This window comes from Pseudorca crassidens, chromosome 1 (genome assembly GCF_039906515.1).
Source record: "Pseudorca crassidens isolate mPseCra1 chromosome 1, mPseCra1.hap1, whole genome shotgun sequence".
NCBI classification, from domain to species: Eukaryota; Metazoa; Chordata; class Mammalia; order Artiodactyla; family Delphinidae; genus Pseudorca; species Pseudorca crassidens.
In genome coordinates this window covers 180,365,641-180,381,352 of record NC_090296.1, presented here as the reverse complement: position 1 = coordinate 180,381,352, position 15,712 = coordinate 180,365,641, and the positions used below count along the sequence as shown (strand labels likewise).

Below are 15,712 nucleotides of genomic sequence, written 5' to 3'. Positions count from 1 at the left end.
TATGACAATAACATTTACGAAATTTTCATTACATTTGAAAATGATTCCTAGATTAGATTTTCTCACTTAGAGCACCATTTCTAAGTATGTATGGCTGTCAATAATAGTAAGTTAAATAATCACAAAAGTGATTTATATAAACATAGTTACCATATGACCCAGCAATTCCACTCCTATGCAAGAGAAAACATGTCCACACAAAAACCTGGACGCAAATGTTCAGAGCAGCATTATTCATAAAGGCCAAAAAAGTGGAAATAACTCAAATGTCTATCGAGCAATAAATGGATAAATAAAATGCAGTACATCCATACAACAGATTATTATTCTGTAATACAAGAGAATGGAGTACTAATAGATGCTACAATACAGATGAACCTTGAAAACACACTATGTGAATAAAGTTGGTCACAAAAGACCACATGTTTTAGGATTCCACTTACGTACATGAAATATCCAGAATAGGCAAATCCACAGACACAGGAAGTATTTCAGTGGTTGCACAGGGCTAGAGGACTTGGAGAAAAATGGGAAGTGATTACTAATTAGGTGATGAAAATGTTCTAGTATTGATTGTCATCATGTTTGTACAACGCTGTGAATGCGCTAAAAACCACTGAATTGTACAGTTCAAGAGTACACTGAAATGGTATGTGAAGCATAACTCAATAAAGCTGTCAGACACTTAAGGTGAAATAATCATATCAAAAACTTTGGAGCGGGCTTCCCTGGTGGCGCAGTGGTTGAGAGTCCGCCACGGGTTCGTGCCCCGGTCCTGGAAGATCCCACATGCTGCAGAGCGGCTGGGCCCGTGAGCCATGGCCGCTGAGCCTGCACGTCCGGAGCCTGTGCTCCGCAACCGGAAAGGCCCGAGTACCACAAAAAAACAAACAAACAAAAAACTTTGGAGCAATTTAACGTGGAGGGGAGGGGAGAAAAGGTATATTTACATGGTTGTAAATTCTGAAATCTCAGTCTCCCTCTCACTCCCATGCTCTAGTCACCAGCTCCCATCACCAGAGGCATATATTATATGTGTCTGAGGGTATTTTATACATATATATTGTTATTCCCCCTTTTTACATAAATGAATATAGAGAGGGTCTTTTTCTACTTGTTTTACATAAATGGTATTACACTGCTTACTTAACAATATATTCACTTAACAGTATATTTGGGAAAGTATTCCATTTTAATACACAAGGGTTTCTTTAATCTTAATAGCATTTCATTGTTTGGCTGTATCTGGATTCATTCTACTAAGTTTGATATGATATGTGATGAGTCCTCCAAAATTGAAGTGCCTAGTTTAATATCAGTAATTTTAAGTTAAATAGTTTTTTTTTTATGAATTAGTAAGCTCTTTTTTTTCTTTTTGCAGTATGTGGGCCTCTCACTGTTGTGGCCTCTCCCGTTGCGGAGCACAGGCTCCAGACGCGCAGGCCCAGCGGCCATGGCTCACGGGCCCAGCCTCTCCGTGGCATGTGGGATCTTCCCGGACCGGGGCACGAACCCGCGTCCCCTGCATCGGCAGGCGGACTCTCAACCACTGCACCACCAGGGAAGCCCAGTAAGCTCTTTTTATGTTGACATTAACAAGGTTTTCTTCTAAAGATACTAATAACACAATTTAAGTTACAACTGCTATACTAGTTGATAAGAGAAGAAAATTACACTATTACCATTAACTACCGTTTACTAAATACCTTCTGAATTCCTCCTATGCTATACATATTATACATATAAGCATTACTAACCATCAACCTGCAAGTCAGCAAAATCCAGACTGCAGGAAACTACTGGATAATCAGATTTCTTCAATAAACTATGCACACACATAAGAGGAAAAGAGAGAAAAGAAAATGAGAGTGGGAGAGAGATATATGTGGAATGGAAACTGAACTAAAATAGACTAAAAAGGCACATTCATCTACCACAGTGTGACTGATCTTATTTGGATCTAGATTTAAGCTCCTTTTAAAAATTATATTTATGATAACCCTGGAAATTTATAAACTGATGGGATATTTGATGACTTTAAAAAATAATGTTTATAACAATAATTATGAGAGCTTTAAAACTGAGAGTCCTTATCTGTCAGAGACACATGCCAAAATATTTATGGATGTAATAAATGCTGTCTGAGATCTGCTTCAAAATTAAACAGCTTGTTTATGAATTGATAATTGTTGAGAATGAGTGATAAGTACATGAGGGATTATTATAATATGCATTTTCTGTGTATGTTTGCGATTTTCCAAAGTAAAAGGGTAAAAAAAAAAACCTTCACCATCATCATCATTAACAGTTCCATAAATATGGGGGGAAGCACATAAAAGAAATCAGAAAGCTTAAAAAAAAAGTAGTATTAATCCAAAAGGTCTAACATTCAATTAATATGCATTCTGGAAAATTAGAATGAGAGGTAATTATCAAAGAAAAAATATCCCAGAACTAATGAACATTAGTTTTCCAACTTAAAAGGGCATACTGAATACCCAGAATATTTGATTTTAAAAATAAATAACAAGGCACCTCTTTTTGACACATTAAAACACTGGGGGTAAAGAAAAGATTCCGTAAGTTTTCAGAAAGGAAAAAACGACTACATAAATTAAAGTCTTTAGATTTACAAGAGCAACACTGGAAGCTGGAAGGTAATATAAAGGAATGCCTTCAAAATTCTCAGGGAAAATGACTAACCACCTAGAATTCTCTATCAAGAGTGGTATCAGGGCTTCCCTGGTGGCGCAGTGGTTGAGAGTCCGCCTGCCAATGCAGGGGACGCGGGTTCGTGCCCTGGTCCGGGAGGATCCCACATGCCGCGGAGCGGCTGGGCCCGTGAGCCATGGCCGCTGAGCCTGCACGTCCGGAGCCTGTGCTCCGCAACGGGAGAGGCCACAACAGTGAGAGGCCCGCGTAACGCAAAAAACAAACAAACAAACAAACAAAAACAATTTCAACAAGATACCACTATACACTTATTAGAATGGCTCAAAAATTCTGACAGTATCAAATGCAGATGAGGACATGGAGCAACTGAAACTCTCATTTGCTGCAGGTGGGAATTTAAAATGAAATAACCACTTAGGCAGTTTCTATTAAAATTAAGCAAACACTTCCCATGTGACCCAGCAATCCCATTCCTGGCTATTTATAGATGAGAAATGAAGACATACATTTACAGAAAAACCTAAACACAAAATTTTAGAGCACCTTTATTCATGACTACCAAAACCCAGAAACCCAAATGTGCCATCAACTAGTGAATGGAAAACAAAATGTGGTGCTTTCACACAATGGTGTACTATTCAACATTAAAATGGACCAAATCACTGATATGTGGACAACAATGGGTGATTCTCAAAAGCATTATGCCAAGTGAAAGTAGACAGACTCATTAGGCTACGTATTGTATGGCTGCTGAAAAAGGCAAAAATATAAGGACATACATCAGATTACTGGTTGTCAGAGACTCAGGATGGACTACAAAGGAGCAAATAGGAAACTTCTGGGGTGATAAGATATTCTATATCTTGATTGTGGTGGTGGTTATGTGACCATATAAATTTGTCAAAATTCAAATAACTGTGTATCTTTTTAGGGTGAATTTTACTATGTGTAAGTTATACCTCAATAAACCTGACCCCTCAAACTCAACATGTCCATCCATTTCCAGTATTTCACATCTTAATAAATATTTTCATACATCTAGCTCCTCAAGGTAGAAATTTTATTAATCATTCTTGATTTCTCTTACTCTCTTCTTCAAATCAATGAATAAGTCCTGTCAACCCTATCTTCTAACCATTTCTTGAATCCAACCACTACTTCCCATTCCCACTGACATCACCCTAATCCAAACCACCACCTCTCACCCAACTACTGCCTCCTAAATGAGCCACCTGTATCCTCTTTTGCCCCCTTGTTACATTCCAAATACTGTGGCCAATGTAAGCTTTCCAAAAATGCAAGTCTGATAATATCATACCCTCTGCTTACAATTCTTCAAAGACTTTTAACTTACAATCCTTATTATCTATCAACTATCATTTAAGAAAAAATAAAACTTCTCTGTGCTTTCTTAATTTATCACTGACTTCCCATGAAAGTCAATAAATACTTTACTAATATTCTGACAACAAAGACTTTTAAATCGGTTACCAGTTCTAAGAGAATAGCTAGGTAATCCAAAGTAAAGATGAAAATAAAGAAGCAATCAGGAAAATCAAATTAATAAGCTATCCAGATTTCTGATAGCAATGTTCTAAAATCTCTTTTGCTTTTAAAGTTTTTCTCCTCATACACATACCTCACTCCTCAGAACACTGAAAGGTGACCTGTCACTAACCTTTCCTTTCTCCTGAAAATCTTAACTTTCCAGTGAGTTTTAGGTACTGAGGCTGAAAGAGCTCCAAAATAACATGGTACTGCCCCAAAGTATGATGTGTTAACACAGCCTAACAAAATTCCCACTCCAAAAATGTTTTAAAAACAAAGTTACTAGTAATAGCAGAAATACAAAAGATATAACTTTGCAAAGATCAGATGGATTTTAATTTGGAGTGATACTGTGTAGTTCTTCACTTAGACATTTTTCATACAAAGAAGTGACTTGGATAATTACATTTCAGCAGGTAAAGCAGTAACAGAATCTCAAAACATTCCATTTTAAGCCTAGAACTGACATTGGTGCATAATTAGATATTTTATTTGAAGTATAAACTATTTTAGTAAAATGTATAACATGTTTAACATACTGATCAGTATGACTACAGCTTAACTACTGATAAACATTTCAATTGCCTTCCAAAAGTATAATTATCAATAATGTAAATGGCTAAACGCTTAAAGTTGTGAGTCTCTTTTTAGTTAAAAAAACAAAACCAAACCAAAAAACTAGCAAATGATAATTTTTTATTTCAGTATTGATCAGTACCAGCAACAAAAATTTGGCATTCCAAAAATTACCAAAAAGATATAATACTGGGGACTAAAAAAATTTCAGATAAGTCAACATACCATAGTTAGTTTTCAAAATGACATTCAGGGGGCTTATTGAGCAGATTATATTCTAAATACACAAAATAAGGAAAATACTTAAGACCCGATCAAAGAGCATTATTAACTTTGCCATATTTTCCATTTCAAGGGCTGTCTCTAGTGTACACTGACCAAAAATGCTACCATGATTTCATATGAAAATAAGCTCCAAGAATGCATCTAAATATTTCCATCTTATGTACTGAATGTGTGATCCATTAGCTATAGCTAAGAGGTACCTTTGTTAGTTGGAGGCTCAGGGTACAAAGCTTACTGTTGCAATGAGGTTTGACACAGAAGATCCACACCACAAATGTCATCTCCATCACATGACTTTCCTACCTAAGAATTTCTAGTAGTATGCTTAAAAAAAAAAAAAAAGGAGGAAACTGGTGTAGAAAACAGTAAAGAGAAATACAGCAGTCTGTCATCCCAGTTGGCAAAATGTATAGTGCAAGATGAAAACCTCAGTCTCAAAAAAAGGGAAGGGGGACAGTGGTAAGTAGGGAATGTACTTATAATACAACAAAAAAGTTACAGAAGACATTTGCTTCCAAAATAAAGCTAATTTGACCAGAATTAAAGACCCTTCTCTCCTCAATGAACTTGAGACTCTCCCACACATCTACACAGACAGTATTTCTTTCCAAGTTTTCACATTGCTCCTATCAGCATGAAGTTTAATGTCTTCTTCACTTGCTTTCTCACTTTTTTCCATTTTTAACAATCTAAGCAAGGAATCTAAGATACCAACCAGCCTTAAAAAAAAAAAATTCTTTTTTTTTGCGGTACCCGGGCCTCTCACTGTTGTGGCCTCTCCCATTCCGGAGCACAGGATCCAGATGCGCAGGCTCAGCGGCCATGGCTCACGGGCCTAGCCGCTCCGTGGCATGTGGGATCTTCCCAGAATGGGGCACGAACCCGTGTCCCCTGCATCAGCAGGCGGACTCTCAACCACTGTGCCACCAGGGAGGCCAAAAAAAAAAATTCTTATATATGTATCAGGGATGAGTTAGAGAACCTGAATTTGTCTGAGTCTCTCATGGGTAGGCAAGCCCAGTTTGGCATGCAGGCTAGACAAGGCTATGACCAATAAGCCTTTTCACATATAATCCAATTAAGAGTGCATTTTTTTTCTAGGCCTGACTTTCTATCCAAATATTAAAAATGGTTACTCTAATTATCCTCTCTTTGCACAACCCAATGACTTGCAATATTTGTTATCCTATTCTGAGAGCTAAATTAAGTCACATATATCTAAAAACCTTGGATTCATTATTTTGGTAACTTTATACTACATACATTATTATGACTATTAGAAAAGTATGCTCTATTTCTGTCAGAAAATAGTAGTCATAAATAAAAGGGGACAGCTAGTGTAAATGCTATAGTGCTTGATTGGAACCAGAGTTATCAGTGTGAACTCATGGTTTTTAACACACACACAAAGATAAAAAGATATAGAAATAAACATAGACGTTTGTGTATGCATGGATTAGTATACATATATAGTTCTCGCTCTGCTCACTGAGCGGGCCTAGGAGCAATGACACCCCAGTGGCAATGAACACACACAGCATCCAGATCTTGGTTTCTAGATACCATTCTCCAACAGAAGGAACCAGCATTTGGAGAAGTGATTGGTTCCAGGGCTGCAGCAGGGAAAATATGAGCCTGGACATCTTATGATGCCAGAAAATAGAAGTGCTTTCCTAAAGAGGATGGGGGATGTCCAAAAGACAAAGAGCTAACCTGAAAGCCACAGTGGAACAATTTGAGCGATAAAATAAATAATGATAGAATTAGATTATAAACCATAGAGTAAAACAAATATCTATGACCCAACACTGATACAAACAAATTACGGAATAAACAAATATGGAGAAGGGACAGTTCTCCCTTATAGAAGAATTCCAATTAATAAGTGTAGAAGGAAATGAGAAATATATAAAATTGCCATCAGGTGAACACTACTATAATAATTATTACAAGCAAGAACTACCAAAGGATGCTGCAACGAATGGGCAAAAATTTGAGAACAGGATTTCTGCACAGTTTCAATCTCCCCCAAGATATCCAGTAATTACAAAGAGAAAAACAGTAACTTTACAAGCAGAGAAATTTAACAGACATGACCTTAATGAGAGTCAACATCACCTCTAATAGGATATACTGACACCCTGTATCCTGTGATGTGACGCACTGAGTAGGACTCAGCATCACTTCTCTAGTATTCCTGACAAAAATGTACAACCTCAATCTAACTATGAGAAAACATCAGACAAACCAAAGTTGAGAGACATTCTACAAAATAACTGACCACACTCATCACAAGCATGAAGGTGATGGAAGATGAGAAAAGACTATCACAGATCAGAAGAGACTAGGGAGACACATGCTAAATGCTGCGTCTGATCCTGGATTGAATCTTGAAAGAGGTAAAGGACATTACAGGAAAAACTGGTGAGATTCAAATAAGGTCTGTAGTTTAACAGTATTGTAACAATGTTAGTTATCCTCATTTTTATCATTGTGCTCTGGTTATGTAAGCTGTTAACATTACAAAAGGCTGGGGGAAAAGTATACTTGGGCTCTCTGTACTATTTGTGCAACTTCTCTGTAAGTCTAAAATTACTCCAACATTTAAAAAACTTGGGGGGACTTCTCTGGTGGTCCAGGGGTTAAGACTCCACACTTTCACTGCAGGGGGCACAGATTGGAAAATTCCATATGCTGCACAGTGCAGCCAAAACTAAATAAATAAATAAATAAAATTTTAAGTATCTTGTACTTTTTTTCAACTGAAGTAAAACAAAGTTGAAAAATTCAAGGAATATCTATACAGGGTAAATCCAACATTTCGCTATTTGAAAAGCAACCTACATTGGAACAGGACTTAAGTCACTGAGTTAATAGATATTTATTAAGTATTTACAATATTCAGACCTCTCTCTACCAAGTACTAGAGATGCTGCCTTCAAGAAGCATACAGATGATAAGAGAAACAAAAATGATAAACTATTAGCCTGATTGATGAAAAATTCCGACACACAATCAGGCTATAATCCAATGATTAAATAACAACAGTAACATCATTTACAATGTTAAAGAATATAAATGAAAATCCCTTGGATAACTAAAATCTTCAAATAGGACATTAACATCTACACACACATTTCCAGAGTTCAAGTAGGCTTAACACATTCACCACACGTTTCATAGTAATTAGTGTCTAATGCTTCAAAAAGAAATATTAAATATTTTCTACCAAAGATTATATTTCTCCAACCTAGAAACTAGCTGCTTACTTATCTCAGACAAAAAAGAAAACAAAGGAGGTAACAATAACAAAAATAACCACAAGAATCAAACTGAACAAAACAGTTCATAAACAAAACAGTTCATAAATCAAGAACAATCTCAGAAAAAAAAGAGGTAGATCAATTTACATAGGAAGTTATCTGGCTAAAGACAGCTAACTGAAAATCAAAATGCCAACCAATATAAAAAGTATTATAAATTCAGTAGAGAACACAGTAAGTCTGGATTTTTTAATTCTTCAAAATAACAAAGCTTAAAGCAACTTACAGAATATTCCATCTCCCCTCCTCCAGGTCAAACAACAGGGTTTAACTGCACCCAAAAGTTGTTGCAGATGCTAATATCATGATCTTAACACTACTCACTGCCTCAAAATTTTTAAGAATCAAAGGAACTTCACTGTTCTAGTATCTCCAACAGGCCTTTCCAAATACACAGTAGTAACATAGTTTGAATCTATATACAGATCTTCTTCAACTTAAGATCAGGTTACATCCCACTAAACCCATCAGAAGTTAAAAATATCATTAGGTTGAAATGCATTTAATATACCTAACCTACGAACATCATAGCTTAGCCTAGCCTACCTTACACGTGCTCAGGACACTTACATGAGTCCACGGTTGGGCAAAATCATCTAACACAAAGCCTACTTTATAATAAAGTATTGAATATCTCATGTAATTTTTTTTGACTACTGTACTGAAAGTGAAAAACAGAATGGTTTTATGGGCACAGAATGATTCTAAGTATATTGGTTGTTCACCCTCGTAATTGCTAGGCTGACTGGGATCTGAGGCTCACTGCCCAGCATCACGAGATTATCATACTCCATATTGCTAGCCCAAGAAAAGATCAAAATTCAAAGTATGGTTTCTACTGAAGGCATATCACTTTTGTACCATCATAAAGTCGAAAAATTCTAAGTCAAACCATCGTAAATCGGGGAAGGTCTGTATTCTTTAAGATAATAACACAAAGATTATGCTAACATCTGCAATGCAATAGAAACATCACTGTTAAGATTCAAACCCAGGCAAAGAGCCAGATCACCCTGAACAAATAGTTTGATTATTAACTGGTTACTGAGAGAGAATTCAGTCATACATCTCAAGTATCAATAACTTGTTATGTCTCATGATAACATTCCAAATTTCTGCTTGTTTTTCTAAGATTTAACATCAGCCAAACTTCTTCAAAATATTAACATTCAAGGGCTTGATCTTGTCATTAATTTATCTGAATTTAACTGACAGTACATACATGAAAACGCTGCTTTCAATCATAATCAAACATTATTTTAGCATGTAAAGAAAATAGGCAGATAAGGTGAAACACACCCACACACCCACACACACACAAACAGTGCAAACTTCTGTAAAAAGCCTCACAAAAATAAAAGCTCTTTAAACAACTCCACATGTGCAGTTCCCAAACTCAAAGAGGGCAGGGACCAAATCAGAAAATGTTGCAGTGCCCCAAGACTGTCTCCTCTTCTTTCTACATTCTTTCTTTAGGTGGTCTCATACTGCTTCATAACTTTTAAATACTATTTAATACTCTTAAAAATACAAGGTGTCAAAGCAAGGAAAGTATGCTTCCACTTTAGCCAAATGGGGAGAAGAATCTACACACATTTGCCTACATGTGCACAAAATACATCTTTGGAAAGATGAGTAAGAAACCACTAACATATTTGGCCTTGACAAAAACTGCAGGGACAAGAAATAGAGGAGATTTTCATTCTATATCCCATCAAACATTTCAAATTCTGAATCAGGTGAATGTAGTTTTTATCCAAACATAATTATAATAAACCAACAGATAAAGGCGGATGACTCCCCATCTCTTTCTCTTACTAGAATTTAAATCTGACGAAGGCAGAGATTTTTGTCTATTTTTTCACTACTACACACCCCCACCGCCTAGTCCACAGCTAGTACTTGAAAACTATTTGCTGAATGGACGAAGGACTCCCTAACCTCTCCACTGAAGTCCAGACGTGTATATCCAACTGCCTGCTTCTCAACTCCACGTGAACATCTAACAGGTCCTATGTAACACGTCCCCTCCAACCCTATCCCCATACAACAACCTGCTTCCCTCACTTCTTCCCCATCCCAACACGTGGCATCACCAAGCCCCAGGTGAAGCCCCAAACCCAGGAGTCACCCCTGTCCCAACCAACTGCATTCCCATCCAACCATGCCAAATCACTACTTTTCACTATAAAATATATCTCAAAATCTTTTTTACTGGACTCCAGTCACTACTCAAATCTGCCACAGCCTTCTCACTGGTATCCCTGCTATTCTCCTCTTATCCAATCTCCTTCACAGTCAGATTGTAAACCAGACCATATCACTCCCAGCTTCACAAAAAGGAAATAGCTTTTCAATGTACTTTAAGAATAAAAGCCAAGCAAGCTCCTTTGGATAACAGACCTCACATGACCTGACCCCTGGCTACCACCTAACCTCTTCTCTCTCGCGAGGGTCCCAGCTCACCTTCACTGAGTTTCTTTCAATTTGCCGAACCCAAGCTTGAAACCACCTCTAGGGATTTCCATTTACTGTTCCCTCAGACAGGAACACTCTTCCCTCAGACTTCCAAAGGCTAAATCCTTCCCACTTTTCAGGTATCAGGTCAAAAGTCACCTCAGTCAGGTCTTTCCTGACCACAGCATCTGAAGCAGTCTATCCCAGTCACTACCACAACTCTCTATTTTACTTCCTTTATAGCACTTATGATTCTCTGAAATTGCTTTTATTTCTTAATTACTTTCTGACTTTCCCTTACCTCCCAGAATTGAAGCTCCAGGAAAGCAGAAATTTCATGTGTCTTGTTTATGGTTGTATCCCTAATGCTTCCAGTAATGCTTGGCATACGAATCAGGTGCTTAATAAATACTGAACTGTTAGACAAGGCAAAACTGACTTTAAAGAAGGTCCACAGCATTTAATTTAGTGACAAACTGGTGAAGATAAAAAACATGAATAAACTACCTTTCCATATAAAACACTGAAAAAATCACCAAAGGGTGGAGAGTGAAGTAACAGTATTTCAGATGCAAGTGAACAAAGACATAGAAAAGGTATTTTTCACATATTTTGTGCATGCACACTACAGAGATGTTCCCCCAACTTATAAACAGCATCTCGCGGCGGGGGGTGGGGGGAAGAAGATTAACTCAAAACACTGTGTACATCTGCTATTTCATCTCTGACTCTTTTGGAAGGGTCTTCCAAACACTATATTTGGGCAAAAGAGGCAAAATATAAACAATTTGTTCAACTGTCTGTCTTGGAAAGAACTGTGAGATTGTAAAAAGGAAGGAGCAGTCTTTTGAGTGTGTTTAAATGCCTATTACGTAGTCGGTAGTAAATGAGAACTAAGTGATTATTTCCCATACCTTACTATGAGTGTAGATTTGGGACAGGTCTAGTTCAAAGATGCTTACACTGTAAAGTCAAAGAGTCTGTAGCAAATGTTAATAGTTTTTATCTTATTATCAAAATTTTAACTTCCAAGGTACTGTCCTTCAACTGGTAATAGTAATCCCTGGGGAAAGGAGAGGATTTAACGATAACAACAGCCTGCAACTCGCAAATGTTTTATGTACATGCACGTATTTGCGGGGTGATGGGGAATGGTGCAGACTCCCTGGTGTGTAACTAAGTGCTCTTAAGAGAGTCTAAGGATCTAATTTCACCAAACCCTAAGTGGTGAGACAGGTCTAGCATGCACATAGGACACTACTCCCCAGAGCTATCAATCTTCGCTGTCTGCGGAAACAAAAGTGAAAACACTCGTAGTAAGGATATAAGAGACTGATGCCGCCCCCCCCCCCCGCCCCCAGCAGACACACAGAGCTCTGTGCCCGCGTGAGGACGTAAATAAGCAGAGAACACGCACTCGCACCTTCCCTCCCTAGGAGGAAAATGAGGCCGAGGGAGGGGCGGCCAAGACCGGCTTGGGAGGCCCGGGATGCAGTCCGGGGGTGGCCGGGCTCCGGGGCTGGCGCTCCTGGAGCCGGGGTCACCCACAGGACACCCGGTCCCCAGCCGCCCCTCCATCCCTCCCCTCCCCCTCCGTGCCCCCAACTCCTCTCCCCGCCCCAGCCCCGCCACCCACTAACCGGGAAGGGAAGTTTCCCGGTGCCCGCAACCGGATCCGGGCCTTCAGCGGGTTACCTGCTGCAGAGGCGGGACGCGGGGCAGGGGCCAGGGGTGGGAGACAGCCCGAGGGCGCGCAGGACGAAGCCCGGCGAGGAGGGTGGGCGGCGGCGGCTGTCAGCTCCGTCCCTGCTCACCGCGCTGCCATTACTGCGCGCAGGCGCCTCCCCGCCGGCCGCCGCCACCGCCGAGAAGGGGGGGGCCCGGGCCGGGGCCGCGGCCGGGCACTCACCTGCCGCCGCGGGAACACGGCAGAGCTCCCGGATGGGACGGCGCTGTGGGAAGTGGAAAGGGGAGAAGGGCGGGCGGGCTATGCGAGCTGTGAAACAACTGTCCTCCAATGCCCGGCTTTCCCGAACCGCCCTCGGGGCTCCTCTTCCGCGGCCTCCAACCCCCCCTGCGCTGGCGATGGTAGAGTCCGCGTACGGCGAGTGCCGAGGGCCGCTCTTGTGCGATCGCGGAAGGCCACGGGACCCGTGCTCCGAGCGGCTGCGAGCGGCTCCCAGTGCCCTCGAGCCCTCGCTGTTCGCCGAGCGGGGGACCGGGGACCCCCAAGTTAGGGACTGCTGATAACAGTGTGTCAGAAAAGTGGTCTCAACACAAGGATTTATCCCTTGAGTTCTATCAGAACTATGTGAACATTCTGATACACCACCATCTCCTTGCCACCTACTTCTATGGGCTTTTCAAAAGATCAATATGTATTAGCAAAATTAGTTTCCTCGGACATATTCCTTTTGTAGTAGGTTTTTATCTGTAGCCATTCTGAGACATTAATGTGTATTTTCAGTAGAGGCCCGTCTCTTCACAGCCGTGACCCCAACTCCCCGCCTCTCCGCACCTGTCAGTCCAAGGGTTTCCTCGCATACAATTTCTAAGGGTGATGTTGACAAAAGTGCAGACGCACCCATCACCTCCTAGTACACACAACACCGCAGGGAACAAAAGCCTGGCTTTATTCCTTATCAGCCTTTCGTAGCTACAAGATCTCAGAAGTCAGAGTCTAGTCTTCTTTGTGCGTTCTGAGCAAGCCTTTCCCTTCCAACACAAGATTTTCTTCAAACTATTTGGACCAGTCCTTTAAGGCCCACTTAAAATCCTGTCTCCCGACCAGATAAATCCCACCAGTCTTTCTCGTCTTCTAATCTGCCTCTCGCTGCACTTGAAGTCCGCAGCCCTTCTTTTAAGAAAGTTATTATTATATGCTAAATTCAATTCCATTCTATGACCTGTTTTCTCACATGTTCTCCTTCTAATTCAGCAATTCTAAGTGTGATCCCCAGACCTCTGGAAATCTCCAAGAGCTTTTTAGGGGTCCCAATGGTAGAAACAATCTTCGGGGCTTCCCTGGTGGCACAGTGGTTGAGAGTCCGCCTGCTGATGGGGGACACGGCTTCGTGTCCCTGTCCGGCAGGATCCCACATGTCGCGGAGCGGCTAGGCCGGTGAGCCATGGCCGCTGAGCGGCTGAGCCTGTGCGTCCGGAGCCTGTGTGTCCCGAGCCTGTGCTCCGCAACGGGAGAGGCCACAACAGTGAGAGGCCCAAAAAATGCGTTGTAAATGACATGTTCTTTGTCTTTTTTTCTGGGTTCACATAACACAGCTGACATCGCATCAGCAGGAGTCAAGAGGGTGGCACAGGGAATTCCCTGGCGGTCCCATGGTTAGGACTCGGCGCTTTCACTACCGTGGGCCTGCATTGGATTCCCGGTGGAGGAACCAAGATTCCCCCCAAGCCCGGCGGGACGAGAAAAAAAAAGAGGGTAGTACACAACTATCCCGCTGGTCGTTGCATTGCTCCCATACTCTCCCAGTTTGTTTTTGTTTTTTTAATTTAGGAATATCCTGGATGAAGTAGTAAAAAATATGAGTTTTTTAAAGTTCAATCCTGAGTACACGTCTTTCTAACATTGTGAGGGAAAAAACGTGAAGCACACACGCACTCTTGCTGTATACCAAAGTAGCAATGGTCGTCTTGAAGAAAAACAGTTGAGCGGCTGACTTGGGAGCTGAACTAGCTGTTTCTCATGGAGCGCCATTTTTCCTTGAAAGAACAGTTGACAGAAAAAACTAATGTTACTCTGACTTGGGCATTGACACATTTCTCCAAAATGAATAAAGTGAGCCTAACACTTCAAGCAAAACAACTGACAGTATTTGTTGCCAATAATAAAATGTAGCTTCCCAGTGAAATTTGGAAAATTTATGTCAACACTGTCAATGGAAATAAACAATCTATAATCGGAATAGAAAAGAGTTTTCTTCCAGCCAAACTGAGAACTATAGTCCAGGAGAAACAGCTTCCAGAAGCACCTGAATTGTGTTCCTCCAGGCTCAAAAATGGAGGAAGGTGATATGGGCAAAACCCACAAAGTTACCTAAGTTGTTTGTGAAGACTTAGGATTGGAACTAGCAAAAAGTAAGGATGCTTGTTAGGTAAGAATTGGTTGGGGTCCAAAACGGTTGCAGAGTTCAAAGGGGAGACCTTGAGACCATAAGATTACAGCTGTCAGCTGCTGGAAGATATTGTTTTGAGAACTGCTGGTGGTGTCCTTGATTCAGAAAATTTAAGTTCTCAGTGCTGCAATAATATGTCTGAAACCATACCCACAATGGCAACCTGGCTCCATTTTGAATGCCTGAACCACAGTTACTCCATTTTGATATTTTTAATGCATTCTTTTCTTTAATGGTTAAAGCAGATATACAATGTATGTTTGACTGGTCATAAGAGAGGCTGTTCTTTTTTTTTTTTTTAAGATTGAAATCTGAGTTTATTTTTTCTAAATATGCGTGGCAAAAATACCATACAAGTAGAAATGACAAATTGTACATATACATTTCTTTTGAATTTTATTTATTTTTTTATACAGCAGGTTCTTATTAGTTATCCATTTTATACATATTAGTCTATACATATCAATCCCAGTCTCCCAAATCATCCCACCACCACCCCACCCCTTTCCCCCCTTGGTGTCCATATGTTTGTTCTCTACATCTGTGTCTCTATTTCTGCCCTGCAAACCAGTTCATCTGTACCATTTTTCTAGGTTCCACATATATGCGTTAATATACGATATTTGTTTTTCTTTCTGACTTACTTCACTCTGTATGACAGTCTCTAGATCCATCCACGTCTCTACAAATGACCCAATTTCGTTCCTTTTTATGGCT

At 40.1% G+C, this 15,712-nt stretch overlaps 1 protein-coding gene across 5 annotated transcripts in view; it reads right to left on the bottom strand.

The window, feature by feature from the left end:
- The window catches only part of CUL2 (cullin 2), an 85,477-nt gene extending 72,550 nt beyond the window's left edge, over positions 1 to 12,927 (bottom strand). For 2 of the 5 annotated variants that reach the window (XM_067702174.1, XM_067702201.1), the window contains exon 1: positions 12,558 to 12,704. The gene's annotated coding sequence lies outside the window, so the exon portion shown is untranslated. Of the gene's footprint in view, positions 1 to 11,163; positions 11,279 to 12,502; positions 12,705 to 12,771 lie in introns of those variants that run through there. The other 3 variants (XM_067702189.1, XM_067702183.1, XM_067702195.1) reach the window with 3 other exon arrangements.
- Between the last annotated feature and the right edge of the window lie 2,785 nt (positions 12,928 to 15,712).